At 44.7% G+C, this 15,848-nt stretch overlaps 1 long non-coding RNA gene across 1 annotated transcript; it reads left to right on the top strand.

Annotated features, from left to right (window-relative positions):
* Nucleotides 1–6,689: 6,689 nt before the first annotated feature.
* LOC144690465 (uncharacterized) lies at nt 6,690–15,206 on the top strand. The gene is made up of 4 exons (XR_013578893.1): nt 6,690–6,839; nt 7,073–7,139; nt 7,684–7,766; nt 14,917–15,206. It is a non-coding gene; the product is annotated as an uncharacterized LOC144690465 (long non-coding RNA).
* Nucleotides 15,207–15,848: the final 642 nt, after the last annotated feature.

Below are 15,848 nucleotides of genomic sequence, written 5' to 3'. Positions count from 1 at the left end.
ACTGACTAGTTTTAGCTTGTGTTTTAGAAAATATATTTCTCTTGAACACTATTGATTGCCTTTTTAAATATTTCCTATTGGTATTCTATTTCTTTCTTAAAAATTCTACTTACATTCCCATTGGACCGATAGTTAAGCATTAAACAGTTGGTTATAATCTACCAATTTTTACTTAAAAGATTTTTTTTCTTTTCCAAAGTTAGTTTTATTCTGTGTTTGGATTATTTTAATTTTATGAGCTCTATTCCAACTTAAAGCAGGGTTGGCAATTCTGCCATGCTTTGGTTTCTCAAACCACAAAGTTATTTTATTCAAATTTCACTGACTTCAATTTCTTCTTTGAAGAAACCACCATAACATATTGTAGGAAAAATGTGTTGTCCTCACCAACTGCAACAAAACTCAATGTGCCAAGTGGGTACAGAGAGATTTTGTTATTTTTCATTGCAAACTGTGTTATCGAAAGCTCTAACCTGATTTATTGACCTACAGGTGGGGTGCAAATTTGTGTTCAGTGGTCTTATTTTTTGTTACTTTGTTTTTCAATTGCTAAAATCTAGATTACAAACTTCCCTGTTACGGCTAATCTTCCCAGTTGCCTTTTCGGGTTTCTGGGGATAGTTCGCTCAACATTTTTCATGACACGTTTCCTTTATCTTGTGGTGTTATGTTTCTGTATTTTTGTGGATATTATTGTTTGCATTTTGAATTTGGTTTGTACCCTGTGTAAGAGTTAAACTCATCTAAGCAGGTATGTGGCTTGGTTTGGAATCAGAATTTCCATAAATTACAGTTCAAAATTGCCAATTGACCAAACTGCACCATAGTCAATTTAATTATTATTTAACAGATTCAATCTCAACAAAAAGCTGAAAACATTTCACAAAGCGTAAGTTGCGCCTAGGAGTGATCACGCTTCCAAGTGTACTCCTGTGTTGGGGAAACCTGGCAGCAGATTATTAATTTGTTGCATTAAATTCCAAAACTGGGATGAATTTTGTCATTTGATCAAGATTATCTATAATTTGAAATAGTTGAATGCTTGGTCAAGGAACCATATATGATGGGAGTGAAAACAGAAGGTGGAATTTTCCGTGTCCACTGGCATTGGGTGTCATGGTGGGCGTGAGTGGACAGTATGGTGGGGAGGCCAAAAATCAGATTCACGACGTCGTGAAACCAGTTTGCAATTGTCCGCTATGCCCGTCAATGGCGAGCCGCGTTTCCCACCATTGGACGTCAGGAACCTCATTGTAATACATCCGCATATCATTATAAGCCCAGTTAGCCAGAATCATCCCCCCACATTGGATAACTTGAGCATGTTGGTGTGATTGCATGCTGATGCGTTTCACAACAGCATTTATAAGGCGTGCACCTGGCAAGCTGCGCTTCGAGGGGAACTTAGAGGTGAGTGCACAGTAACGTTGAGCAGCGCTCATGCCAGGTGGGCCTCAAGGTTGAGACGTATGCATTCAGGTGAGGGCACAGGCAAATTGCTTTTTCACGGCTCGATGACGGTGCGGTGCCAGGGCAAGGGCTGCACTGCAGTTGAGGCGAGTTGGGGCGGTGGGTGTAGCAAGGGCTGCCCTGTGATGGTAGTGATCAAGCATGTGTGGGGCGGGTGGAGGAAAGCGACCACACATTAGGGGAACCTTGTATAAAGTGACCATTCCTCTACAGCTGAGACAGTTCAGGTGCAGCCACGTTAATATGCTTGGAGTGGGGCCTCAACTTAACTGCCCACTCAACCAAGCTAGAGGCATGAAAGTGCCACCAAATGCCCCAGAGCTTTTCACCCCTTGGACATAGACTACAAACTAATGAGCATTTTAGTGAACTGCAGAATAATTAGATGTCTACACACATTGTACAATCTCCTTGTGAGTGCTGGCCATGGAGTAGTCACTGGTGAAGGCGCTCACAGCCATTGCAACGTCATACTGGCTTGGGCCAGTCTCTCCCATGGTTCAAGCTAACAGTGCAGCCTTGCAGTGTGGGTTAGGAGAATACGTGCACCTGAGCTGAGAGCACAGCATGCAGTCCAATGGGCAAAGCTGCAGCCAATCAGTCGGGTGGAGTGGGACAGAGGTGGGTGGGGTCTCGGGCAGCCATGCAGCGCACTAAAGTCTGGCCATCCAAGTGGTGGCCAGCACGCTCCAGGATGCGTTAAGGAGGTTTCAGACTTAACCAAGAGATGTTCTTAGAACACCTAAGCCAACTCACACCACTCTTTCTTTCATCTTGCAGGAGGAGTACATCAGGAGCATGGAACCTGATGACCTAGCTGTATGCCACATGGCTTACAGGGAGCAGAGATGAAGGAGAAGAGAGCAACGGAGGCACATGGCTGCACAGAGGGAGGAGCAGCACCCTCAGGAGGAAGAGATGGCTGGGGATTCCACACACACTGCTGAGAACCACACCAAGCCATCGCTGGTCGGCACCTAGCCAGACCCAGGGTCTATAGACACCGCCTTTCATTCTTGCAGATGACTGAGAACCAGTGTCGCCAAAGACTGTGCATATCCAAGGAACTGGTCGGTCACATCTGCCACCTGCTGCAGGATTTGGCACCATGGGGACATGGAGGGCATCACTGCCAGTTGCCATGAAAGTGAGCGGGAAGCTCAATTTTTACACCAATGGCTCCATTCAGGGCTCCACAGGTGACCTCTGTGCTATATCACAAGCTTCCACCCACAGATGCATCCATGAGGTCACGGATGTCATCTTTGTGAGGGCACATAACTTTGTGCATCTCGTTCGGGACCAGGAAAGCTGTGATTCAAGAGTGCTGGGATTTGCCCAGATCTCAGGTTTCCCACAGGTGCAGGGCCATCAACTGCACTCACGTGGCGCTCAGATCTCCGTGGCAACAAGCGGTCAATTACATCAACTGCAAAGGCTTCCACTTGCTGAACATTCAGCTGGTGTGGGCCCACAACAAATGCATCCTTCAGGTCTGTGCATGGTTCCCAGTGTCCACGACTCCTACATTCTCAGTTGGTCTCAGATCTCTGATGTCTTCCAGTGTCCAATGATGCTGCAGGGTTGGTTGCTTGGTGACAGAGGATGTGGCTGATGACACCTGTGCGGTGGCCTCAGACTGCAGCAGAGTGAAAGTACAACAAGGCTGATGCTGCAATTCACACCTTGGTGGGGAAAACCGTCAGGATGCTGAAAATGACATTCTGGAGGCTGGCCTGGTCTGGTGGAGCCCTGCAATACAGTCCACAGAGGGTGTCACACATCACCATCGCCTGCTGCGCCCTTCACAACCTAGCTCTGCAATGGGGAGAGAACCTGGTTGAGGAGGAGATGAAGGAGCTGAACTTTTACCCTGATGAGGACATTGCCTGGAGGGTATGGCAACACAAGTGAATGTCTAAATACTTCTTAAATGTTATGATGGTTTCTGACTCAGCCACCCTTTCAGGCAGTGAGTTCCAGAATCCCACCACCCTCTGGGTGAAAAAACTTCTCCTCAACTCCCCTCTTAGCCTTCTACCTCTTACCTTAAATCTACGCCCCCTGGTTATTGACCCCTCTACTAATGGAAAAAGTTTCTTCCTATCCATCCCCTCATAATTTTGTATACCTCTATCAGATCCCTTCTCAGCCTTCGCTGCCCTCAGGAAAACAACCCCAGCTATCCAATCTTTCCTCATAGCTCAGGCCCTCCAGCCCAGGCAACGTCCTGGTAAAACAAAAACAAAAATAAAAATACCTTGAAAAACTCAGCAGGTCTGACAGCATCTGCAGAGAGGAACACAGTTAACGTTTTGAGTCCGTATGACTCTTCAACAGAACTAAGGAAAAATAGAAGAGAGGTGAACTATAAGCTAGTTTAAGGGGGGGTGGGACAAGTAGAGCTGGATAGAGGGCCAGTGATAGGTGGAAATTGCCAAAAGATGTCATAGACAAGAGGACAAAGAGGTGTTGAAGGTGCTGATATTATCTAAGGAATGTGCTAATAAGTGACATTAAGGGTAGAAAACAGGACAAGCAAGGTACAGATAGCCCTGGTGGGGTGGGGGAAAGGGATCGAAATAGGCTAAAAGGAGGAGATAAAACAATGGATGGAAATACATTTAAAAATAATGGAAATAGGTGGGAAAAGAAAAATCTATATAAATTATTGGGGGAAAAAAAAGGGGGGTGGGGATTGGAAAGGGCGTGGGGATAGAAGAGAGAGTTCATGATCTAAAATTGTTGAACTCAATATTCAGTCCGGAAGGCTGTAAAGTGCCTAGTCGGAAGATGAGGTGCTGTTCCTCCAGTTTCGGTTGAGCTTCACTGGAACAATGCAGCAGCCAAGGATGAACATGTGGGCATGAAAGCAGGGTGGTGTGTTGAAATGGCAAGCGACAGGGAGGTCTGGGTCATGCTTGCGGAGAGACCGAAGGTGTTCAGCAAAGCGGTCACCCAGTCTGCGTTTGGTCTCTCCAATGTAGAGGAAACCGCATTGGGAGCAGCGAATGCAGTAGACTAAATTGAGGGAAGTGCAAGTGAAATGCTGCTTCACTTGAAAGGAGTGTTTGGGCCCTTGGACGGTGAGGAGAGGGGAAGTAAAGGGGCAGGTGGTGCACCTTCTGCGGTTGCATGGGAATGTGCCGTGGGAGGGGGTTGAGGTGTAGGGGGTGATGGAGGAGTGAACCAGGGTGTCCCGGAGGGAACAATCCCTGCGGAATGCCACCAGGGGGGTTGAAGGGAAGATGTGTTTGCTGGAGGCATCATGGTGGAGTTGGCGGAAATGGCGGAGGATGATCCTTTGAATGCGGAGGCTGGTGGGGTGATAAGTGAGGACAAGGGGGACCCTATCATGTTTCTGGGAGGGAGAGGAAGGTGTGAGGGTGGGTGCGCGGGAGATGGGCCGGACACGGTTGAGGGCCCTGTCAACCACCGTGGGTGGAAAACCTCGGTTAAGGAAGAAGGAGGACATGTCAGAGGAACTGTTTTTGAAAGTGGCAACATCAGAACAGATGCGACAGAGGCGAAGGAACTGAGAGAATGGGATGGAGTCCTTACAGGAAGTGGGGTGTGAGGAGCTGTAGTCCAGGTAGCTGTGGGAGTCAGTAGGCTTGTAATGAATTTGGTGGACAGTCTATTGCCAGAAATTGAGACAGAGAGGTCAAGGAAGGGAAGGGAAGTGTCAGAGATGGACCATGTGTAAATGATGGAGGGGTGAAGATTGGAAGCAAAATTAATAAATTTTTCCAGATCCAAACGAGAGCATGAGGCGGCACTGAAGCAATCATCGATGGACCGGAAAAAGAGTTGTGGGAGGGAGCCAGAGTAGGACTGGAACAAGGAATGTTTCACATATCTCATAAAGAGTACTCTTTCTCCGTTCAAAAGACACTGGAGGGATGCGTCACTAAAACAGCAGCCTGCAGTTTTCTTGCCTTTCAGGGCCATGTCTTCTGTGCAGCTGTCCTGGGCTGGAAGCACCAAGAGTTGTGCGTGTGGCTGCACTTTAAATATGGCACCCGGTGTGTGGAAGGTGATGCCATGGCGGGCAAATCAGAGGGCACCTACCATCGAAATGGCATGTTTTCCAGGAATGCATTATTCATTAAGTTGAATTGGAATGATACGGTGTGAAAAGTCGCCATTGCAGCCGGCAGATAAAACGTTCTTTTTCTCCGCCCACTAGCGCACATTGTGCAAATCGGGGGCGATTCTGCCCAAAGTGATTGGCTGGATTGAAATTCTTATTTTAGATTGCAATGTATGCATTGTAGTTGACTATATTTGAAAGTGATTCTGTAATTGCAGGGAATGTACCTTGGAAAATAGAAGACATTTAGTATTTGGTTTGCTGTAACTTAATTTTCATTTAATAAATCAACCCATACGAGTGTCATTCCCTACTTAGAGTGATGGATTGCTGGAGTTTCCCCATGTCCTTTGGCACTGCTCCTTGCTGTCGTTGTCAATAAGTTCTTACAATTGTTCTGTACATTTGTAATACTAATTTAAGTTGGCCTGGAACTTTCTCCGTGCAATGTATAAGACTGAATTTGTTTAGCGTTGTCAATCATCCATTAGATGGTGATTTATTTTGATCTGATGTAATCGAGGATTTATTTGTACATCGCCAAATGAGCTTGGAGTGTATTGTTCCTAAGTTTACTTTGGGTGTGGATGGTGGATTTATATTGGCCCTTTTGAAACTTATTCAAATACATCAACTTTTCCAAAACCATCTGAAACCTTTTGATGTTCAGACATCAGAATGTTGATGTATGGTAGCTGGGAGGGAATGCGGGAGAGCGATGGTTTGGGTGGAGTTGTGGGGGAAGAGGGGGTTTGGTTGCGGATGAGGGGATGTACATGGTATAACAAGCAACTCATCTGCTACGGTCTATGTTGCACCACTGCCATATTTAACCTTCAGCGTTATATTAGGGAATGCTTGTGCAAATTGTTGCCAGCCCTGCTGTGAGTGTGGTTGGGATCAGGCTAGGAGCCAAGAGGACTGGCTTTGTTGGATCTTGCACTCATTTCAATAGGACCCCTGCAGGCGTGGAAAGAGTACTGGCAGGAAATGAAAAATCCAGCAAGGCAGCAGCTGTTAAAGGAACATTTTCCATGAGAGGGGAGGGTCTTTTTATGGTAGCCAAAGGGATAGATATAAGAGGTGATTTGGGGAAAGTTCCCCTTTTTTAAATAATTCCCTGAATCCTGCCAGAGGTGCGGACGGGCATTCTACTGTTAAAACTGAAGTTCAAATGCATGGGTGGAGGTCATTGAGAAAATGAATACAGCCTCTCAGTCCATTTAACCAAAGAACAAATGTGCAAGAAATGTTCAAGTATCAGGAGAGTATATAGGTAAACCTATCCAAATTTGGAAAGACTTTTACTATTAGGATAAAACATGCATGGAATGAAAACTGACCCTAAAATGCCACAGGGTTCGCCCAATCTCCTGCCCTAACTTGTGATCAATTTAGAGTAAGTAGATAAAGAACTGTTTTGGGAGGAAATTGTTATGAAGGAATTCTTGCCTACAGACTGGACAAAAGATTTTCTAAATAAATAACAATCATTGCTCTTTATTGTAGGTAAAGGGAGTGAGTGCCTGCATATATCGTGGGGATACCAGCTTTCACAGTTCCAGCTGAGACCTCGGTAACTATGACTTTGTGATGACTGAGAAGGTGTTGTGAGTTCCACATACTTGCAAATTTATTATGCGTCGTGCTTCTGCTATTTGTGTAATTGTGCCCTAAGTTGGCACTATAACTGTTGAGTACTGCAATTGCAGTTCACCAAAGTGTCATGGGGAGACGAACTAGTCCAACGTTGCAGAGGAGATTGGCTTCCTGCAAACAGTGGGTGTGATTGACAGAAGTTATCCAATCTTGGTGCCATTTAAAATTGTAACATACAGCAATCATTGTAATTATGTGTTCAAGTTTTGAAAGTATTCAGTTTACCAGCAATTAAAAACATTTGCTACATTATCAGCAGAAGTGACATCCAACCGGAAATGAAAAGGAAAATTGTAAAACCAATTTACCAGGCTGACTGGGAAAGTTGCGTGAAAATCTACAACAAATTAGCTAAGAATCAGAATTGCTGTGGCTGCAAACTTCCCATGCTCAAGTTTTTACAAAGTATTTCAATGAGGAACTTGATAAGTAGCTAATGTGTTGATGTTATGATGTTTTAGGGGTACCCAAATTCCATTGTGCACTTTCAAAACTGAACAGCAGGAGACTGAATTTGTACTGTGATCTGGGATTAGCAGTCCAGGTATGATTTACTACTATGCTATTTTAATGAAAGAGTTAATCCACTTGAAGTAGAAAGGTTATGGACTTTGTTAAAGTGGTAAGCAATGGCAAACTTTACTTAAACACATTAACCAATTCTTAAGCATTACACACAGAGGAATTGTTATTCCTAAATGTCGCTTGAAGAAAAGCAAATTTAGGGTAGATCTTAACAGGTGAGGTTCGGGTTGGGGGTAGGGTATGTGTAGGGCAGTGCAGGGCGAGTGCTTACTGGACTTGTAGAGGCTGAAGTTATTTTAACTCACAGGCCTCATCTGAAAGCCCACACAAAATGGGCAGAAAGCTCCAATGGACCATAGATAGGACAAAAGGTTTGGGCAGCTAGAGACCAGCAACCAGCATCAACATTATCTGTAAACAGGTAAGTCACAAGTAGAGGGTTTAGGAAAGGAGGGAAGCCCTGGGCTGGGGACACATTGGCTTTCCTTTGTGTGGTACAGAAGAGCGTTCTTGCTCCTCCTGACACCCAATGAAGTTTTAATTTTCCTTGGCAGGCCTCTTCACAGCCCAATGGCTGCCGACTCAATTTGTTCCCTATGTATTCAGACCCATGTTAGAATTCAGTAAGGGTCCCATTGATTTCATGGGACCCTGCAACTTGCATTCATTTATGAGCAAAAAGTAAAGAGACTGGCATTTATATAGCACTTTTCACAATCTCAGCATGTCCCAAAGCACATTACAGCCAATTGAAGTGTAGTTGCTGTTTTTTGTTTTTATTCTTTCACAGAATTTGGGCAGTGCTGGCGAGGCCAGCACTTTTATTGCCCCATCTGTAATTGCCCTTGAGAAAGTGGTGGTGAGCTGCCTTCTTAAAGCGCTGCAGTCCATGTGGTGTAGGTACACCCACAGAGCTGTTAGGGAGAGAGTTCTGGGATTTTGACCCAGCAACAGTGAAGGAATGGTGGTATAATTCCAAGTTGGAATGGTGTGTGGCTTGGAGGGGAACTTGCGCATGGTGGTGTTCCTATGCATCTGCTGCTCTTGTCCTTCTGGGTGGTAGAGGTCGTGGATGTGGAAGGTGCTGTCAAAGGAGCCATAGTGAGTTGCCACAATGCATCTTTTAGATGGTACACAATGCTGCCACTGTGCATCGGTGATGGAGGGAGTGGGATGTTGATGAGGTGCCAATCAAATGGGCTGCTATGTCTTGGAAGGTATCAAGCTTCTTGAGTGTTGATGGAGCTGCACTCATCCAGGCAAATGGAGAGTATTCCTCGCTTGTGCCTTGTAGGTGGTGGACAGGCTTTGGGGAGTCAGGAGGTGAGTTACTTGCCACAGAATTCCCAGAATCTGACCTGGTCTTTCAGCCACAGTATTTAAATGGCTAGCCCAGATCAGTTTCTGGTCAATAGTAACCCCCAGGATGTTGATAGTGGGGGATTCAATGATGGTAATACCATTGAATGTCAAGGGGTGATGGTTAGATTCTTTCTTGTTGGAGATGATCATTGCCTGGAACTTGTTTGCCGCAAATGTTACTTGCCACTTGTCAGCCCAAGCCTGAATTTGGCCAGGTTTTGCTACATTTGAACATGGACTGTTTCAGTATCTGAGGAGTTGCAAGTGGTGCTGAACATTGTGCAATCATCAGCAAACATCCCCACTTCTGACCTTATGATGGAAGAAGGGCCATTGATGAAGCAGCTGAAGATGGTTGGGCCTAGGACACTACCCTGAGGAACTCCTGCAGTGATGTCCCAGGACTGACATGATTGACCTCCAACAACCACAACCATCTTCTTTCTGCTAGGCATGATGCCAGCCAATGGAGAATTTCCCCCCTGATTCCCAGTGACTCCAGTTTTTCTAGGGCTCCATGATGCCACACTCGGTCAAATGCAGCCTTGGTGTCGAGGGCAGTCACTCTCACATCACCTCAGGAGCTCAGCTCTTTTATCCATGTCTGAAGTGAGTTCAGGAGCTGAGTGGCCCTGGCAGAACCCAAACTGAGCATTAGTGCTGCTTGATAGCACTGTGGATGACCCCTTCCTTCACTTTATTGATGATCAAGAGTTGACTGATCGGGTGGTAATTGGTTAGGTTGGGTTTGTCCTTTCTGTGGACAGGACACATCTGGGCAATTTTCCACATTGCTGGGTAGATGCCGGTGTTGTAGCTGTACTGAAACTACATGGCTAAGGGTGCAGCTAGCTCTGGAGCACAAATCTTCAGTACTATTGCTGGAATTTTGTCAGGGCCCATAGTCTTTGCAGTACCCAGTTCTTTCAGCCGTTTCTTGACATTGCGTAGAGTGAATCCAGTGGCTGAAGACTGGCATCTGTGATGCTCGGGACTTCAAGAGGAGGTCGAGGTGGATCATCCATTTGGAAACTCTGGCTGAAGATTGTTACAAATGCTTCAGTCTTGCCTTTTGCATTAATGTGCTGGGCTCCCCCATCATTGAAGATGTGGATATTTATGGAGCCTCCTCGTCCAGTTAGTTGTTTAATTGTCCACCACCATTCACGGCTGGATGTTGCAGGACTGCCGAACTTAGATCTGATCCGTTGGTTCTGGGATCACTTAACTCTGTCTATCACATGCTCCCTTCGCTGTTTGCCATGCAAGTAATTCTATGTTGTTCCATTCTTCTGAGGGAGGGTGAACAGCCAGAGGTCATGGTTCATATTGGTACCAATGACTTGGGTAGGAAGGGGGATGTGGTCCTGCAATCAAAATTTAGGGAGCTAGGTAGTAAACTAGCAAACAGGACCTCAAATGTAGTAATCTCCTGATTACTCCCAGTGCCACGTGCCAGCGAGTACAGAAATAGGACAATAAGGTAGATGAAAGTGTGGCTGGAAAGATGGTGCAGGAGGGAGGGCTTTAGATTCCTGGGACACTGGGAATGGCTCTGGGGGAGATGGCACCTGTACAAAGCGGACCAGTTGCAACTGAACAGAGCACCTGAGTTCCTTGTGGGGCATTTTGCTCGTGCTTTTGGGAGGGATTTAAACTAACTTGGCAGGGGTGTGAGAACCAGGAGAGAATATTAGAGAGGACTGCCAGGGTGCACAAAATACTGGGAGGAACAGATAGCACTAGAGAATAGAGAATAGTAAGTTAATAGTTAGTCTCGGGGTGAGGGAGAAAGTAACAAAATCTAAATCAGGGTTACTATGCATGTATGTAAATGCACGGAGTATAGTAAATAAGATTGGGGAGTTACAGGTGCAGATTGCCATGTGGAAATATGATGTTGTGGTGATAACAGAGACCTGGCTCAAGGAAGGGCAGAACTGGGTGTTAAATGTTCCAGGGTACAAGGTGTTCAGAAGAGATAGGAAAGGAAGGGTAGCGGTAGTGGTTAAGGAGACCATTGCAGTGTTGGAGAAAGAGGATGTCTCAGAGGGTTGAAGGACAGGGTCAATTTAACTAGAGCTAAGGAACAAAAGGGGTGCAATTACATTGCTCGGTGTAGTCTATAGACTGCCAACTAGTAAGAAGGACAAAAAAGAACAAATCTGCAGGGAAATTGCAGAGAGATGCAAGCATTATGGAGTGATTATAATGGGGTACTTTAATTACCCAAATGTAGACTGGGACAGTGGTAGTGTAAAGGGCGGAGAAGGACAAAAGTTCCTAGATTGTGTTCAGGAAAATTTTCTACAGTAGCATGTGTCCAGTCCAACAATAAAAGACCTGGTTCTTGAAAATCAGGTGGGCAAAGTAGGTCAAGTGTCAGTGGGGAAACATTTAGGAAGTTGTGATCATTGTATTGGAAGGTTTAGGATGATGTTAGAAAAGGACAATAGGCAAATCCAGAGTAAGAATAATTAACTGGATGAGAGCTGACTTCGATGGGGCAAGAACGGAGCTGGGCCAGATAGACTGGAATGAAAGATTGGCAGGAAAAACTGTAGCTCAGCAATGGGCTACCTTCAAAAAATAATTGGTTTGGGCACAGTCAAGGTATATTCCATTGAAAGGGAAAGGTAGGACGAACAAATTCAGAGCCCTCTGGATGAAAAAGGAGACAGAAATTAAGATAAAGAAGAAAAAGTGTGCTTATGACAGGTGTCAGGTAGAAAATACAATTGAGATCCAAAAGGAATACAGAAGGTTCAGAGGGGAGGTGAAAAAGCATATTAGAGAAGCGAAGAGGGATTATGAGAAAAGACTGGCAGCCTAAGAGGAATCCTAAAGTCTTCCATAGGCACATAAATAGTAAGAGGATGGTAAAAGGAGGAGTACAGCTAATTAGGGACCTAAAAGGGAATTTACACATGGAGGAAGAGGCCATGGCTGAGGTATTAAATGAATACTTTGCATCCATCTTTACCAAGGAGGTAGATGCTACCCAGGCCATGGGGACAGACGAGGAAACTCTGTCACCAGAAGGGTTCAAAATTGGTAAGGAGGAAATTTTGAGTAGACTGTCGGTACTTAAAGTTGACAAAGCACCAGGACTGGACAAGATGCATCCAAGGATATCGTAGGAAGTGAGAGTAGAAATTGCAGGGGCACTGGCCAAAATCTTTCAGTCTTCCCTAGACTCAGGGGAGGTGCCAGAGGACTGGAGAATTGCAAATGTTACGCCCATGTTCAAAAAAGTTTGTAAGGATAAGCCCAGCAATTATAGGCCAGTCAATTTAACTTCAATGGTGGGCAAGATTCTAGAAACAATTATTCAGGATAGATTTAGTACTCACATGGAAAAATATGGGTTGATAAGGAAGAGCCAGCATGGATTTCTAAAGGGGAAATCATGTTTAACTAACTTGCTGGAGCTCTTTTGAAGAGGCAACTGAGAGGGTTGATGAGGATAATGCTGTTGATGTGGTATACATGGACTTTCAAAAGGCATTTGATACAGTGCCACACAACAGACTTGTGAGAAAAGTTGTTGCTCATGGCATAAAAGGGACAGTTGCAACATGGATACAAAATTGGCTGAAAAATAGTAAGCAGAGAGTAACGGTCAATGGATATTTTTCGGGCTGGAAGAAGGTTTGTAGTGGAGTTCCCCAGGAATCGGTATTGGGATCCTTGCTTTTCCTGGTATATATTAATGATCTAGATCTTGGTGTACAGGAGACCATTTCAAAGTTTGTGGATGATACGAAGCTTGGGAGTGTTATGAACTGCAAGGAGGACGGTGTAGAACTTCAAAAGGACATAGACAAGTTGGTGGAGTGGGCAGATAGGTGGCAGGTGAAGTTCAATATGGAGAAGTGTGAGGTGATGCATTTTGGTAGGAAGAACATGGAGAGACAATATAAAGTGAGGGGTGAAATTTTGAAGGGTGTGCAGGAGCAGAAAGACCTGGGTGTACATGTGCATAGATCATTGAATGTGGCTGGACAGGCGGAGAGTGCAGTTAGTGAAGCACATAGTATCTTGGGCTTTATTAATAGGGGCATAGAGTACAAGACCAAGGAGGTAATGCTGAATTTATATAAGACACTCATAAGACCTCAGCTGGAGTATTGTGTACAGTCTGGGTGCCACATAAAAGGAAGGATGTGAACACATTGGAGAGAGTGCGGAAAAGGTTTACAAGAATGGTTCCAGGGATGAGAAACTTCAATTACGTAGATGGATTGGAGAAGTTGGGACTGTTCTCATTGGAGAGAAGAAGGCTAAGAGGAGATTTGATAGAGATGTTCAAAATCATGAGGGGGCTGGACAGAGTAGATAGGGAAAAACTTTTTCACACAACGAGTGGTTCGAGTCTGGAATGCACTGCCTAGAAGTGTGGTGGAGGTAGGTTCAATCGAGGCATTCAAGAGAGCATTAGATGATTATTTGCATAGAAACAATGTGCCGAGGTATGGGGAAAAGGCAGGGCAATGGCACTAGGTCATAATGCTCATTTGGAGAGCCAGTGCAGACATGGTGGGCCAAATGGCCTTCTGTGCAATTAAAATTCTGTGATTCTGTGATGTTGTAACTTCACCAGGTTGGCACCTTATTTTTAGGTATACCTGGTGCTGCTCTTAGCATGCTATCCTGCACTCTTCATTGAAACAGAGTTGATCCCCTGATTTGGTGGTAATGGGAGAGTGGGTGATATGCCGGGCCATGAGGTTACAGATTGTGGGTGTATACAATTCTGCTGCTGCTGATGGCCCACAGCACCTCATGTATGTTCAGTTTTGAGTTGCTAGATCTATTTGAAATCTATCCCATTTAGCACGATGATAGTGCTGAGGGAAGGTCATAATCAGCAGTAGGTTTCCTTGCCCATGTTTGGCCTGATTCTATGAGACTGCATGGGGTCCGGAGATGATGTTGAGAACTTCCAGGGCAATTCCATCCCTACCGTGCACTGTGCTGCCACCTCTGGTGGTCTTTCCTATTGGTGGGACAGGACATACCCAGGGGTGGTAACGGTGATGTCTGGGACATTGTCTATAAGGTATGATTCCGTGAGCATGACTATGTCAGTCTGTTGCTTGACTAGTCATATGGGACACCTCTCCCAATATTAGAATAAGCCCCCAGATGTTAGTAAGGAGAGCTTTACAGGGTCGTCAGGGCTGGGTTTGCCAATGTCATTTCCAGTGCCTAGGTTGATGCAAGTTGAATTCCTTTTTGTAGAATTCACGGCAGTTTTTGGTGCAACTTAATGACTTGTTTCAGAGGGCATAGTGGGTAGGCCAGGCTAGGTAAGGACGGTAGATTTCCTTCCATAAAGGGCATTAATGAGGGTTTTTATGACAATTGATAATGGTTTCATGGTCACAATTACCGAGACTAGCGTTTAATTCCAGATTTATTAATTGAATTTAAAAATCCACCAGCTGCCATAGTGGGATTCAAAACTGTGTCCCCAGAGCATGAGCCTGAGTCTCTGGATTACTAGCCCAGTGATATCACCAATGTGCCACCACCTCTCTCTGTTGTAATGTACAAAACATGGCAGCCGGTTTACCCCACAGAAAAGCCCCACAAACAGCAATGTAATAATGACTAATTTGGCATGTGCCTCACCTGCTACCAAACTGACTGGATATTAGAGGTCGAGTCACTGACAGCTTTTTTGCAGCTATGCTGTATCTCTTACCTGTACCTATTTGTATAATTTGTATAATTGACAATGTTAGTACACTCATTTGTGTGCAGCTATTGGTATCCTTCTAGATATACTTCTCTATTTTCAGGTCCTAGAAGAGGACGCTTGCCAGACAGGTGCATTTCCACTACAGACTCACACCTATCACTAGAGTCCAGCCACTGAAAATGAAAAAACACAGCAAACCTTGTGTAATCTGGTGCTTTATCAACTGGAATTCTCTACCTAACTGAATTTCTTATGTTCCCATAATATGAATTGTCATTTTACCAACCAGAAGCAATTACAAAGTTATCCGGAACCCATATCAGTATAATTTTATACTTAATGTTTTAATATACTAGTGAATATTGGAAGTAAAAAGAATACTGGTCTTTATTTCATGAGTGCTTACATATTTGTTCATGCTACTGGTATTGGGCTGTATTTCACTGGTAAATGGAACGCTCCATTAACCGACATTTTTGATTAACTGGTACCGCCCATTCCTTGTGCAAGCCACATAATAAAGATTTTACTGTACTAGCTGAAAGCTTGGGGGATGGTTGCTGATGCCCCCCTCTCCAACTGTCCTGGTCATTCCCATTGGTTCCTTCTCTTAAGGATTAAAAAATTGCATAATTTTGATCTCCTTCTGTTTGCATATTCTTGCCTTCTGTTATGTCCAGCCTTCTCTTTCAGTCAGATATAAGGGAACATGTGTTAGAAAGAGAAATGTGAGACTTATGTACTATCCAAATGCCAGCTTCCAAGTGTGAATGTGTAGCAACAGGGAATCTAGTGCTGGCATTACACTTACAGCTAGATTTTAATGTACACGAGAGTGTGGGTTTAGCTGAAAGTTAGGGAGGTGAGGGGGTTGAAACCAATGAAATTGACCACACATCAGGAAGTCAACTCCAACTAACAATAGGCTGTGTGTGGGCAACCCCTAGGAAGAGGTGAGTTGCCACTTAACATGTGTTAATCACTCATTTAGACCGATACTGACATAGGCTTTTGGGTCAGTTTCCAAGGCTT

The sequence above is a fragment of the Cetorhinus maximus genome, chromosome 2 (genome assembly GCF_964194155.1).
Source record: "Cetorhinus maximus chromosome 2, sCetMax3.hap1.1, whole genome shotgun sequence".
In the NCBI taxonomy this organism is placed as follows: domain Eukaryota; kingdom Metazoa; phylum Chordata; class Chondrichthyes; order Lamniformes; family Cetorhinidae; genus Cetorhinus; species Cetorhinus maximus.
Note: the sequence above shows the minus strand (reverse complement) of the source record. Positions and strands in the feature narration are given on the sequence as shown.